The following is a 14309-nucleotide window of genomic DNA, read 5'->3' as shown; positions in this document are numbered from 1 at the left end:
AAATTGAAAGCCCGGCTTCGGTCTTTGAATTTTTGTAAGTTTAATAGATAAAATGCCATAAATGTGATTCCGGGTTTTGCCGGGCCATGAGCTGCTTGGTTTGGCAGGATTGGGTGCCCAACACGCTGCAAACTCGGTTATGGCACCCGGTTCGTGTGGTCAATCTGCAGCCAGCGCTGTCCAATACGGAGGACCGTTTCATGTTGCGCTCGGACGATGAACGACTGGGAGCAAGTTGCGATGCATGAAACTGGTATGTCCAGATTAAATGTGTATAAACAGAACAAATGCGAATGCCGGGTTTATTTCTGGTGCCAAAGTGAACAAGCGTAATGTGTGCTGGCTGGTTAGAGCTGGCAGGACCTGAATTCATTGGAGATACATACCGAGTGTTTTGTGGCAAATACGACACCAAAAGACTTGTGGTATCCTTCCAGTTGTTTCGGTTCGTACAGCTGACAGTGACTGTCACACAGTGTTTCTCGGTGTAAATCTGCGGTTCGGAGAAAATGCATAGATGTGGAGCTTCTTAAGGGGCAGTTTTCTTAATTTTACCAAATTTTCTTAATATTGTTCAGTATGTAATTGTGTTAATTTTTGCCAGTCGTAGAGAAGCAACTATCTGTTCAACTACGATGGGCACCGTACCGTTGCCCCTCCAAATTTACAATCATTCTACTTCTCTGACGTCCTGGTATGTTTCCCTCGCTCCCTGTTTACACAATTTCTTCGTCTTCAATTCTCCACCCTTGGCCCTATCGGGCAGATTGTTTTTCTACTGCGCTTTTATGCTCTGTACAAAAGTCTCCTAAACCAATTGACATAATAGCTCCGGACCAGCACGTTTCCCTTTCCACTCCGCACCACTCTGGTTCTGATGCTCGAAACATGCTCACTCTAGGTACGATACAAGCAGTTCGGAATTCGTTTCGCACAAATTAGGGTCATGTCCTGGAAAACGAGACCCCAGCCAAAATGCCATTTCGTTCGGCGACTCGACGAGTCAGCAGCATCCGAACCAAATTCCCTAGATCCAGAAGAAATTGATTCCGGATTCATAAATAATGTTATTCGAGTTAATTTCGGTAAAACAATCTTAATCGGATGCCGGGATGCGTTACGGTTCGAGATTAGGTGTGTGAGGCAGAATGAAGAATAATTTAATCAAAGCTTTGCGCTCCGGTGGTCACCTGAGTGGGCAAAAGTGGACTGTCTCGCTAGACTCGACCGCAGAATTTCGTGTGACGCGTGGGAAAGTGTAGATCCACCGTTGGACTAGGTAAATTAGGTTACAGCTTGTCCACGCTCCTGAAGCAGCACTTGATATTAGTCGATTGGAGAGTGTTGTGCTAAATTATTGAAGACGGTTGCGAACACGTGTATGTATGGTGATTACGCTGACCGAAAGCTCATTCCCTTCGAGTGGAGCTTTGTTATTATTCCGAGCGCAAACAGATGAGATCTAATTGAGAGTCCAATCAGTTCTAAGGTAGTCAGTTGATTAGATGGCTCCCAATCTTGATTAAATCCCCACCTTCCGAACCCGCCAATGGATGCTATCAAAGGTGCGGTGACTTTGTAAGGATATCATCCGACTTTGGTCGACAGCAGCATTCATCGCATTCCGGTGAAAAACGGTGTCGAACATTTCAAAAACACTTGGCGCCCTATTCCATCCGCACAGGATCTCTGCAGCTGAATGCAAGTGGTAGGAATCGTTCAAAGTCAACACATTGCCGTTGAAGGGTCCTCTGTGCCATGAGCTTCCATGCAGGTGCACTAACTGGCTGTGTTGGTTTGGTAACCGTAAAACAAACCATGTCCCATCGAGCGTGAAAAAGGGCTTTGCAGTGTGAAACTGCATTCCGGGTTGTGCCTTCGTCATCGTCGTCGGTACAGTGCAAGGCAATGCGATGGTTCCATCGAAATACTCACCGACCAGCCATATGAGCGTCAGAGAAAATACGACCCAACGGGTGTCGGTTGCTAAATCAAAGCAGGCTCATTCTTCAGCTTTCGTTCGAAAACAGAGGAGTCTTTTGCCGAGTGAATTCCAGCACAGTGTTGCCAGAAAACACAGCAATTTAAATGTAATAAAAATGGATCGCCGTCTTCGACCAGAGGTCGCACTAACTGAATGCCACCTAGCAATAGACAACATACATATAACGCACTCAGTGAGACAGTGGAGAATTCTTCGCTTTACGAAAAGTTTTCTTCCTGCAGAGGGCGAGAATCGAACCAACATTTCTTAGCATGCGAATGCCACTAAGCTCGCAATTAGTTTGCTCTTCAGTAATAGTAACATTCATGAAAAGTTCTATGACACTATGTATAATGGAATTATTGAAGATATCTTGTGAAATTGCCACAGAATTCCAGGAACAAATCCCAGTAAGGGCAGTTTCGTGAAAGCTTTACGCAAGAAAAGGTTATTTTCACTCTTTTATAATCAATTCTCATAAAATTGTATACAGATCGTCACGCTTCTCGAAAACCCCTTCTCCTAAAAGCATGACGTACTTGTATAAGTAATCATATGCAACTTCATCGAGGCGTTTCAAAAATAAAATCGTAAGAATTTTATAGAAAAGGAATTTTAGATTATGTTTGAACAAAATAAAAACACTTGGGAATTAATTCGTACGATGATTTTCTTATAAATTCCATGTTGAAGATACGCATCATAGTAGCTTGCAATAAAATATTCAATCATAGTAATCTATCTGTATAAATGTCAGACAAATAAATTTCATTCCATTGTTCACCATCAACCTAGCTAAACGCATTTTTTCCTTAACTCTAAGAGGTTGTGGACCCAGCTAGAGCTAGGAGTAATAAGTTTTTTAAGGTGTATCTCGCTAGAAAACCGAAGCGAAATGGAGTCAAAACTCGGTATTGAAAAACTCACGAACGAAAACTACTCTCAGTGGTCATTCGAAGCAGAAATGTTATTGGTACGTGAAGACTTGTGGAAGTACGTCGTTGATGCAGCTCCAAACCCGGTCACTAATGGATGGACTACAGGGGACAGGAAGGCTCGAGCGACGATTGCTTTACTGGTGGAAAAACGTCAACATCCGCTTATTCGAGATGCCACAACTGCAAAGGAAACCTGGAGTCGGTTGAAAGAACAGCACCAGAAGACAACAATGTGTTCAAGAGTATCACTCATCTGCCAAGTCTGTGATAAGAAGCTTTTAGAAGGTGGAGATCTTGAAGCACACATTTACGAGCTGGAGGAGCTATTCTCAAGACTCCAAGGTGCAGGTAAAGATTTGGGAGAAGATGTTCAAGTGGCGATTCTACTGCGAAGTCTTCCGCTGTCTTTCGAGAGCATTCGGACGGCGCTGCTGGTTTTGAAGGACAACGAGTTGAAGATGAATTTCGTCAAAGGAAAAGTTCTGGATTACGCTAGAAAACTACACGAGGCAGATTCCGTCGTCGGTGAAACTGCTCACAAGGTAGAAGCTAAGAAGCTAACTTGCCATTGCTGTGGAAAAAAAGGACACAAGAAGAAAGATTGTCCAGCTTATCAAAAAATGAATCAGCAAGACAAGAACGGAAGCAAGTATCCGAAGTCGAAGAACAGGTTCAATAAGGACAAATCGTACGCTTTCATTTTGGATGGAACTGATCGGAGGAATGTGGACTGGATCATTGACTCTGGAGCAACGTCCCATGTTTGCTGTAACGAAGCGTTTTTCGACATCCTGAAGTCAAGCTCAGAGAAAAGTGTTTTCCTCGCAAATGGTAAGGAAGCCAAAGTTCAAGGTGCTGGTTCCGTGAAGATTTTTTGCGTCGATTCTGATGGTGGTCGGACAATCGTAACCTTGTCTGATGTGCTGTATGTCCCTGGATTGGAAATGAATCTCATCTCGGTTAGTAAGCTGATTGAGAAAGGCGCAAATGTCGAGTTTGGAACAAACGGTTGTAAAATTTTGTCAAAAAAAGAAGTTGTTGCTGTAGCGTTCAAGTATGGTGGCCTCTATCGATTAAAGATTCACGGCGAGCAAGCATTGATTGCTGGACAGAGTCATACGAAGAACTGTTAGCATACATGGCATAGGCGTTTAGGTCACCGAGAAGCAAGCGTTATTCAACAGATCATCAGTAAGGATTTGGCGAGTGGAATTCAAGTACATGATTGTGGCATACATGAAGTGTGCGAACCTTGCCTGGAAGGAAAACAAACGCGGAAGCCGTTTCCGAAGTCCACTGAGAAGAAATCAACAAAGGTATTGGACCTGATTCACACGGATGTTTGCGGCCCAATGGAATCGTCCTCGTTAAGTGGATTCAAATATTTTGTTACAATGATAGACGACCATAACCGTTTCTGTATACTATATTTTTTGAAAAAGAAGTGTGATGTACCAGAAAAGATTCAAGAATACGTTGAAATGGTTAAGACGCAACATGGTTGAGTTCCAAGGGCCATTCGATCGGATAATGGTGGAGAGTACACAAGTTCAGCTCTACAAAGGTTTATTAAAAGAATGGGATTCTAGCGCAGTACACTACAAGTTTTTCGCCACAATCCAATGGTGTTGCTGGTGAGATGACAAGATGCTTGCTCACGGATGCGAAACTGAACAATCGGTTTTGGGCAGAAGCTATGAATACGGCAGTATATCTTCAATACGTACTTCCGTCGTCATCTGTTGGCACTACTCCTCATGAAACATGGTACGAACGAAAGCCTGACATGAAGCATCTGCGCGTATTTGGATCTCAAGCTTATGTCCATGTCCCGAAACAACGGCGTAAGAAACTCAAGGATTTATGGTTAAAAATAATATTCTTTAATGATGTTCTATTGTGAGCCACAATAGAGTTACCGTAATTACTATTAATTTAAATGTTTTTTTAATGATTTTTTATTAGGGGAGTTTTTTCGAAACCCGGCGAGTAACTCTGCCGAAATTCGAAAGAAATCTCTTGAATTCCTGCGTGAAGTTAACTTGAATACCGGAGAGCAGTTCTTCCGAATTTCAAAAATGAAGTCTACCATATTCCACCGTGCACAAGTTCCGATTAAGTTTTTCACGAATTACATCAACGTACTCTTAGAAATGCGGTGAAGAATTCTCCCAAATTCCGAGCATAAATTTTCTTGAATTCTGGCAACTAGTTTCCAAAATTCTATCGAAGCATTCTACCACACTCTAGCCACATTTGCGATTATTTCTAAGTAATCTATTTAAGATAAAAAAATTGTACAGACAGGATACGGAGTATAAACTGAACAAAATCGAATCTAGGGTCAAACAGGAGAAACCCGGTTAGCATAGATTTATTTCAGAGTGTAGATGTTCTCCCGGAATCCAGCATGAAACTAGTTCCCCTAGTCTAGTCTACGCATACACAGCCAGTTCGCGAAAGAATCCTGGAAAGTGATAGGTTCGACTACATCTACCACTTTTTTGTCAAAATTTATATTTGAAGCAATGTAGTTCAAAGGCGAATATTTTTTCCGAGTTCCGATAAGAAATTCTTCCTTATTTCGACTGGACTTTAAATTCAACGAAAAGTTCTTTCAAATTGCGATTGAGAATTCCTCTAAATTCCAACCAGGAACTCTCCCAAAATTGGCCGAAATTCCAGAAAGGAGTTCTACCTAACTCGAGCAAGAAATTCTCCAGCGAGGGTCTTTCTCGAATTCTGATGAAAAATTCTCCGGAATTCCGACGAGAAAGTCTCCTTAAAATGCGTAATAATTCCATAATTCTCGACTTTTGGTTAAGAAATCTCCCAAATTTCGGCGAAAACATTTCTAGAGTTTTGGCAAGGATTTGTTCTGCATTCCATCTAGGAATTCTGCAAAATTCTAGGGAAGAATGCTGCTGGATTCTGACGACGAACTCTTCTGAGTTTCAGGCGAAATCTTCCAAACTTTTTTCCGAATTCCGGCGAAAAACTCTTTTGAATTTCGGTAGTGAGCTTTCCTGAATTCCAGAGTGAAGTGTTTCCGAATTTCACAAGAATTCCTCCAAATTTCGATCAGTAATTCTTTAAAATTCCGAGAAGTATACCTGATTACATGGTTGGCTACAGCACCGATACACCTATGCCTGTCGTATTGTAGAGCTCCATAATCGTCGGTCTTGGGCATTGTTCCTCCAGTTTTCCCGAACGATTAGGGTCCCAGGATCGATTCCACCGCGTGCATGCCAGCGTGTTCGTGGCCTTCCACGAAGTCGACGGCCTCTATCCGGCTCTCTGTTGAATATTGTTTTCGCTATTCGTTGGAAACTTTCTCGACACCCTAATCATAGTGTATCCATTGCACTTGCCACACAAGATACTTACTCATGGCGGGCATAGAAAAGCTTTCAATTTATAACTGAGGAAATGCTAATAGAATACTAAGTTGAAAAGCAGGCCAAGCTCTAGTAAGAATGTAGAGCCATCGAAGAAGAAGAAGAACAGCCCACAGAAGTCTACCCCATTTTATATGATTTACAATATTTTCTTCTTTGTAGACTTAATACAGCTCGTGACTTTTCTCTCGAAAGCTCTTCGGTCCGCATTTTCTAACGCTTCATGTCTACAAAATTTAGCTGATTAGGTAATCCATAGAATTCCATATTTGCGGCAGCAATACGTCTTTTCATTTCATGGGAAACGTCATTTTCACAAGCCACAAGGGCTCCAAAGGAAACACATTCTTCAACAACTTCAAATATAACGAGCACTACCTCAGCGTCAGCAGCAAAACCCCTAGGTCTACCTCTATCTCTATCCGCAATCATATACTTTGTTTTGGTGGAGTTGATGGTCAAGCCTACCCTCGCCGGCTCCTTTTCAGTCTCTTCTACTGCCCTGCAATCGATTCCAATGAGGTCGATGTCGTCCGCAAAGCCCAAGAGCATATGCGACCTTGTGATGATAGTGCCGTTAGTCTGCACGCCACAGATCTCTTTTTTCCTCCCTCCCTTTATTAATGTGAATTTTGATATTTGAATCAGTTCTTCACTCGTCGCATGGATCATGGCCAGAGGCACTTGGAAGGGGAAGGGGGTTCAAAATGGCCATTCCAAGTCCAACCTTGGGAGCTTCCATAGGCAAAGTTTAATGAAGAATGGAAATTAAGACTAACATTGATAAAACTTATAACCAACACTTAGAAATTTCAATAAATTTTGGTTTGAAGTTAAAAACTAGTCGAAGAAAGTAACATAGACAAAACATATGTGAACGATTTTAGTGTTGATCCAGCAACCCGGTACCAGTCGTACAGTTGGGATCCAGGTAACCATTGGTGGTCTTGAAGCCGGACCTGTTGTCGTTCAATGCGCTGCTCTCCGGAGATGCTAAAATAAGCTCGCGAGGACCATACCCCAGAAGGGAATTTGGGACATCGACATAAGTAATTTTCAACAGTGTTGTCAACCTCGTAAACGTCGCAAATTATTCGGAAGGGACTCCCACCGAAGTTGTGTGAGAGCCGCGTGTGTCCGGGTCGGAGCCGAGAAAGAATTTGCTGGTCCTAGAGATTGCTTAGGTCCATCCAAGCCGATGTGGTTCACTTGATTTGCCGCAGCTGTCCAGTAGTAGAAGCTCTCCAGGATATTTCCCAGATGTCTCGCACTGATAATCTTCCTAATTTTTTTTAGCTGATTTAGTAATAATTTCACTGAGTACGTGCAGTGCAAATTAGCTAAAAAATAAAAGGAATATTACTCAAATATTCATCCTGCTCCTTGATTAAACTTCATGTTTACCGTTAACCAAATTATAAGTGTTCTTTTCCCTTGGCTGCCACTATAGTCTAATTTGTCAGTAAATTCCCCTCTCGGTCATTGCACAAAGCAGGAGCTGGTCCAGTCTTATGCCGTGCGTTGTTTACAGTCGCGTAAAACCTCCGCATATTGCTTCTACCCATGTTTCCCTGAGCTTCAGCTATCACTTTCTCGTGGTGCTGCTATTCCTTTCTGCAGTGGATTGATTTCTCTTCTGCCCTTATTACACTGTACTGATCTCTGTTGCAACGGGTACGAGCCACTAGCATCCTTATGTAGGTGTGGAACCGGTTACGATGACATCGATCACGCAGTTTGGTTCTGCTCGAAAAGTACGCCTCCAGAGAGCAACTATTGGATACCTTTGTGGCCCGAGATGAACAACCCTTCAGGGAAGTAAGGAGGTGTGTTTTGGGATGTCGCGATGTCGATTATATGCAGGTCATCTATGTCTTTCTTTGCTTGACTGATATGATGTTTTCTGTCATGTGGCTTGTGTGGCCAAACGACATTTTCAGCCGTTTGATTCGTTCAACCAAATTACATTTTCGGCCAAGTGACCCATTTCATATAAATATGTTCGGTCTTGCCACTCGTCCGGCCAAATAAAATTTTCTGCCATGTGACCTATTCGCCAATTGTTATTTTTGGCCGCAAAGCCATTTCTACTGGCCGAATGCCACTAGGCTGAATAAGCCATTATGCCAAAACCCATCAGGCCAGCAGTCATTTGGCCGAACGGGTCATACTGTTGAATAGATTATTTGATCGATTATGTCATTTGGCCGAAAAAAATATATGACCCAATCCCGAGTAGCACAATTTAGACCAATTTAGTTGCAACAACTCATATATGACTGGATTTGGTCGTACATAAGTGACAGCAATTCGTTTATGACAAATGTGCTGCTTAGGAGGCTTCTTCAGCTGAAAAACTAGCTTATTCAGATAAAATTGTTTGCCCGGATATGTTTTCGGTTAATTAGGTCATACGGCCAAATATGTTATTTGGCCGAATAGATCATTTGACGTCTCACTTCTCACTTCTCAATAATCATTTCTCACTTCTCACTGCAAAAGATAGAAATGCTCAGTGATAAGAGAGGCGTCTCCTTTCTTATCGAAAGTGATAAGTGAGAAATAAGGAGTGAGAAGTGAGAGGTTGTTTCACAATGATAAGTGAGAAATTAGGAGTGAGGAGTGAGAAGTGAGACGTCTCTCTTTTCACTTCTTACTCTTCATTTTTCACTGTGAACAGTAGGAAGAGCGTAGTGAGGAGAGGGACGTTTCTTTTCGCAGTGAAAAGTGAGAAATGGTGATTAAGTAGTTAGAAATGAGACGCAAAATGACCTATTTGACCAAATCATATATTCGACCGAACGACCTATTGGAACGAATTACTTGTTCAGTCAAATGACCCATTCGACAAAATGATCTATTTAGCCAAATGACCTCCTCGGCCTAATGACGTGTACGGTCAAATGACCTATTCGGCCAAATGAGTCGTTCGAACAAATGACCTGCTCGGCCAAATGACCTATTCGGCCAAATGACCTGGCTTAATGACATACTCTGCCAAGTGACCCCTCCGGTCAAATTACTTTCTGCCTAATGGTCTGTTCGTTCAAATGGTGTACTCGTCCAAATCTCTTTCAACCTAGTGGCATTCGGCTGAATGGTTTTCGGCCAAGCGGCCCTTCCCAACAAAAATGAGTGTTTGTTAGTGATGATAAACTTCGAGAACGCCTGGACCAATCTTGGCGGTCTCTTCGGATGATTTGTTCCTTTTCGGCCAACCAAGGTTTAGGAAAAATAATAAAAAATACGAAAAAAGTATGAAAATTTCCTGGGAAAAGCTGGATTAGGAAATTTTGTTAAAACTGCATTTTTCTATATAAAAAACAAATTTTCAATTTTGGCTTGATGGTCATATGGCTATCACTTCTGCCTTATACGCCTTTCCATATTTCCGTTAGGATCATGAAAAAGGATCTGACGAGAATATCAGTATTTTTGTCCAGAAGTATCATAAGTATATCCGTATATGGCTGCTGTAAGAAGTTAAATATGTCGAATTGATGAGAAGACTAAAGGAATAATTTGATATGTTTTACGTTGGATTGCTTTTAAAGCGGCACAATCATTTGTCACATTCCAAATGTCGTGAAATTTTTGCATGCATCTCAGACGCATCTTGTTCAATGTTATTGTTTCGTTTACACTGCTTAGAGCCATTATGTACCATAAATCTACAGATCAAAGCCTAACCTTCCTTAAAATCAATCTACTGTTTAATAATTATTTGCGAGCGTCTTAGGTGAAAATGTTACTCGGTTTAAAAAAAAATATCTTCCTTTTACTTTCACTAATTCGTTTTTAGGTATGTACACAAATACGTATTTCATCCACCACTTGTGGGCATCTTCAGTGTGTTGTTTATCGAAAACCGTGTCAATCTAATGATCAATAGGTTCTTCATGAATATCTGTCTCGCTGCAACATGTTCTTGTCCCATAGATTTACTAAAATACTACCCGAAGCTGAAATTGATTAGGATACATCTCATGAATTGTTTGATTAGGTATGAAGAATAATACAGCATCAAGATTAATAAGTTGAACATAAATTTTAAAACACTGTGATCTCTCGCACTTGCTATTTTGTAATTCTGGCTGCTTGAATTTTCTTCTACAATATGGTCCCTTCAGTACCGGAATTTAGGGCAAGTGAGCCGCACGACATTTATTCAGCAACATGTCTATTAAACGACATAGATAGGTTTGATTATATTACCAGACATGGTGAACAGAATATCTTCTTCTTCTTATTGGCCTTACATCCCCCATTGGGACATTGCCGCCTCGCTGCTAAGTGTTCACTCAGCACTTCCACAATCAACCGCGAGGTTTCTAAGCCAAGTTACCATTTTTGCATTCGTATATCATGAGGGAAATAAGATGATACTTTGATGCCCAGGGAAGTCGAGATAATTTCCAAACCAAAAATTGCACCGGGAATCAAACCCAGCCACCATCAGCATATGTCGTTTTCGGTTATTGCTGGGTCGAACCTAGTTCTGCACCGGATCCGCTCTAACTGCTGTCAAAACGTTCGGTTATTCGTTCAGGTTGGATCGCGATCCGCACCAGATCCGACCCAAAATGAATTAGGTTCGCTCTGCCGATTTATCGAGATCCAACCTAGGTTCACCAATACATTCGAACACAAACTGTCAAACTGGTGTTTATGTTTACGCTAAAGTGAAATGAAAACGTAAAAGACACGGATGGATATTTGATTTTGTTTGTTTCATTTGTTAAATTTATCAATTTTGTTGCTGTTTTTAACGCAAAAATGGATTATTTTAATTTTGTGCTGTCTTCAAGCTTCTCTGATGGTGAATCGCATTCCGATATCGACATATTTTTCGCTGATTACCTCAGATGGTAGCTCCATTATAAACAAAATAAGGGTTGAAAATTTTGTCGAAAATATGATTTATAAAATGCAGTGACGAGAAGGTAGCTGCTATTTATTCACTATTACATTGTGTATTCGAACATATACTTTAGGTATAATTGCTCTATCAATGGGAAAATAGCGTACCAGAGTATCTGCCGCTATGAAGTTATTTATACCAAAATGTTCATACCATTATTTTATTCATTATTGCAGTTCTGTGCATAATTTGTTCAAGGTTACGGATTTGAAGAACATAAACATAATGTATTAACCCTGACATTAACCATTTATAAGGCTTTGGCAACTATATTGACATGAATAAATTTATTGTATTTATTTATAAATGATTAATCATAAATATATTCAAATGTTTATTTAGGAACAGTTTTTATACGAATGGAGCATAATTTTTGAGTGGAAGAAGGGTTTTTACTTGCAATTCATTAAAAAACCGACAAAGACATATTTTATCCCATTGATATTTAGGGAAGATCCATTAATTACGTAACGCAAAAATTGGGCATTTTCGACCCCCCCTCCCCCCTATGTCACACTTTTTGTATGAAACATCTGAAAACTTTGTATGGACCGTCACACTTTGCTCAACCCCCCCTCCCCCCTCTAAGCGTTACGTAATTTGTGAACGTTCCCTTATTATGTTGAATCTCCTGTTTAGATTATGCAGTGAAAAATGATTTGCCTCTCTTGTATATTTGGTTTTTGCAGTTCTGACGAAATCGCAATTTATCCCAAAGGGGGAAAAATAGCAACAACAAAAAATGCAAAAAGCAAAATAGAATGCTGTTCAACTCTTGTGCGATCTGATTATTTGTTTTAAAATAAAAAGCCCCAAATCTCAATTGCTTTCATATTTTTTTGTTCTGTTCCATTTCAATGACATAATTGATAATTCAAATCTACTGTAACACAATCACTGTTACCCAAAAAGCCATATAGAATCAGCATAATAGTTTATCGGGAAACACGGATTGGCATAAATTTCATGGCAATCCACATTGCCGTCGTCATTCATCACAAGCTCCTAATCATATTAATTTATTGATGGATTAATAGTCATTTTAGTCATTAAACAATTAACAGAAGAAACGTCTGATTTCCCCCATAATTCATAAAACAAGAAAAAAAGAACACTAATAACAAAATTCAGTATTTAAAATATGTCTGTTTCTGCCAGCTGATAAAAGTGCGAATTGAAAACAAAACAGATGATAAGGATTAAGTTCTCACTAATACCATCATACTGACTCGATCCCGATTCGTTTTTCGTTCGGTTATTCAGAGTCGGGGTCGGACCTGACCCAGGTTTAAAACCGAAAACGACAATAGACTTGCTTCATAGCCGCGCAATCTTACCGCTGGGCTAAGGAGGGCCCCTACAAAATTTTATATAGGATTATCAAATTCACTTTTTATGATCAATTTTATAATGAGCGTCAACATTGAGTTTTTGAGCGGAAAGAAATGAAACATCGAAAAAGTGTGTAAAATAGAACGAAAGAGAAATTGTTACTAGCGGCCAATCAGTGGAAACAATATTATCTGTATGTGGCCGCCTGCACAATAGCTCTATAGCCCATAGAAACTCGTTTCAAAACGTATCAGAAATTGATTTTTTGCATTTTTTTCATTAGTGAAAATTTAAGTGCATATCGATTTTGAAAGCATATCCTCATATTGCCCTCTGCTAATCTTCAGTTTCTATTCATTTCACACTTGCCGCTGGCTTGCGGTGTCAATCGAATCTGTATCTGCTACAGAACAAATTGCTTAAGGTACACGGTTAGAAAAAAGTACCTAATATTAGGTACTTTTCACTCAAATCGGGGGTTCAGTGTGGGAACCCAAAATTAAGTAATATTTTCTTGAAATTAAGTAAAATTCACCTAAAATTAAGTAAAATATACTTAATTTTAAATAGAAACTAACCACAAGTTATGTAAATTTCACTCAACTTTTGTAAACATGAGATTACTCAACGTTGGGTTCCCACACTTTAATGCCCTTGTTGAGTGGTTTTGCTCTTCATTTTATGACAACAAAGGGAAGAGGGAGGGAGTTGCAAGAGAAAAAAAGTACCTAAAATTAGGTACTTTTTTCTAACCGTGTAGCACAGTTGCTCCGCTAAAGGAGAGTTCACTGTAGTACAAAAAAAAGTCTTAGTTTCAAAATGAATTTGTTTTATTGTCCAGCATTAATTACTGAACGTACACCAGATGCAAGTTCTCCTGTCTGGCATCACTTTCGTTTCAAAACCAAAAAGTCCTTCCTTGATATCAGGACTCTTACCGACGCGGCGATGTTACTGTCGTCATCGACATTTGTTTGCCGTGCTTTGGAATGAGCATTGCAGCTGTTTCGGACGCGGCGTCCTCATACGGTTGCCAACTGCACATGACTTTCGTTTGCTGAGGTTAGGGTAAACTCGTTAGCGACATAAACACATGCGAACGTACACACCACAACTGCTTCATAGTTTGGTCCGGGGTGTTTTGGTAGATACGTACCTCGCCGGGTGGAACAGTAAACGTCTTAACCTGTAACTGCTGACTCTAACTGGCGGTAGAATTCATTAGCCCGAGGAATAGTTGAAGGAAGGAATCATTGTACGTAAAAGTTGATGCCGGGTAAGGGGTTCCTACCGGCATCAATGAAATTCAACCAACCGCCGTTGCTATGTCGACACATGGCGTGGAATGGTTTGTTAAGTTGTTCTGCCGCAGGGGTGTCACACGAGCCATCAATGGTTTCGCCAGAATCTAACGAAACAGGTTGCAAATAATCAATTGAATGTAATATGTACTTACACTGTTTGTATCCATAGTGTTTAAATGGTTGAAAATATGTTGGTGTAGTAAATATAATTGATTTATGTTATAAAATATATTCATATCATATTCAGGGCCTCATTCTTTTGTTAAGAGCATTAACACTTCTACGGGAATTCGATCCAAACTGGGCACCCTCATTTCTGATAGAACTTAACGAACCTTCGTCAGGATTTGCCCCTTGGAAACGGTATCCAATGGTTTCCATGGCTTACTACTTTGCATTATATGTTTTTCGCAACCAAACAACAACAAA

The 14309-nt window shown here is 40.4% G+C and overlaps 1 protein-coding gene across 4 annotated transcripts in view; it reads left to right on the top strand.

The window, feature by feature from the left end:
* Positions 1-14309, top strand: part of LOC134222701 (ankyrin repeat domain-containing protein 12) — a 509755-nt gene that overhangs the window by 407631 nt on the left and 87815 nt on the right. The gene's annotated exons all lie outside the window — the stretch shown is intronic.

The sequence above is a fragment of the Armigeres subalbatus genome, chromosome 1 (assembly GCF_024139115.2).
Source record: "Armigeres subalbatus isolate Guangzhou_Male chromosome 1, GZ_Asu_2, whole genome shotgun sequence".
NCBI classification, from domain to species: domain Eukaryota; kingdom Metazoa; phylum Arthropoda; class Insecta; order Diptera; family Culicidae; genus Armigeres; species Armigeres subalbatus.
This window is presented reverse-complemented; position numbering and strand designations above follow the sequence as displayed.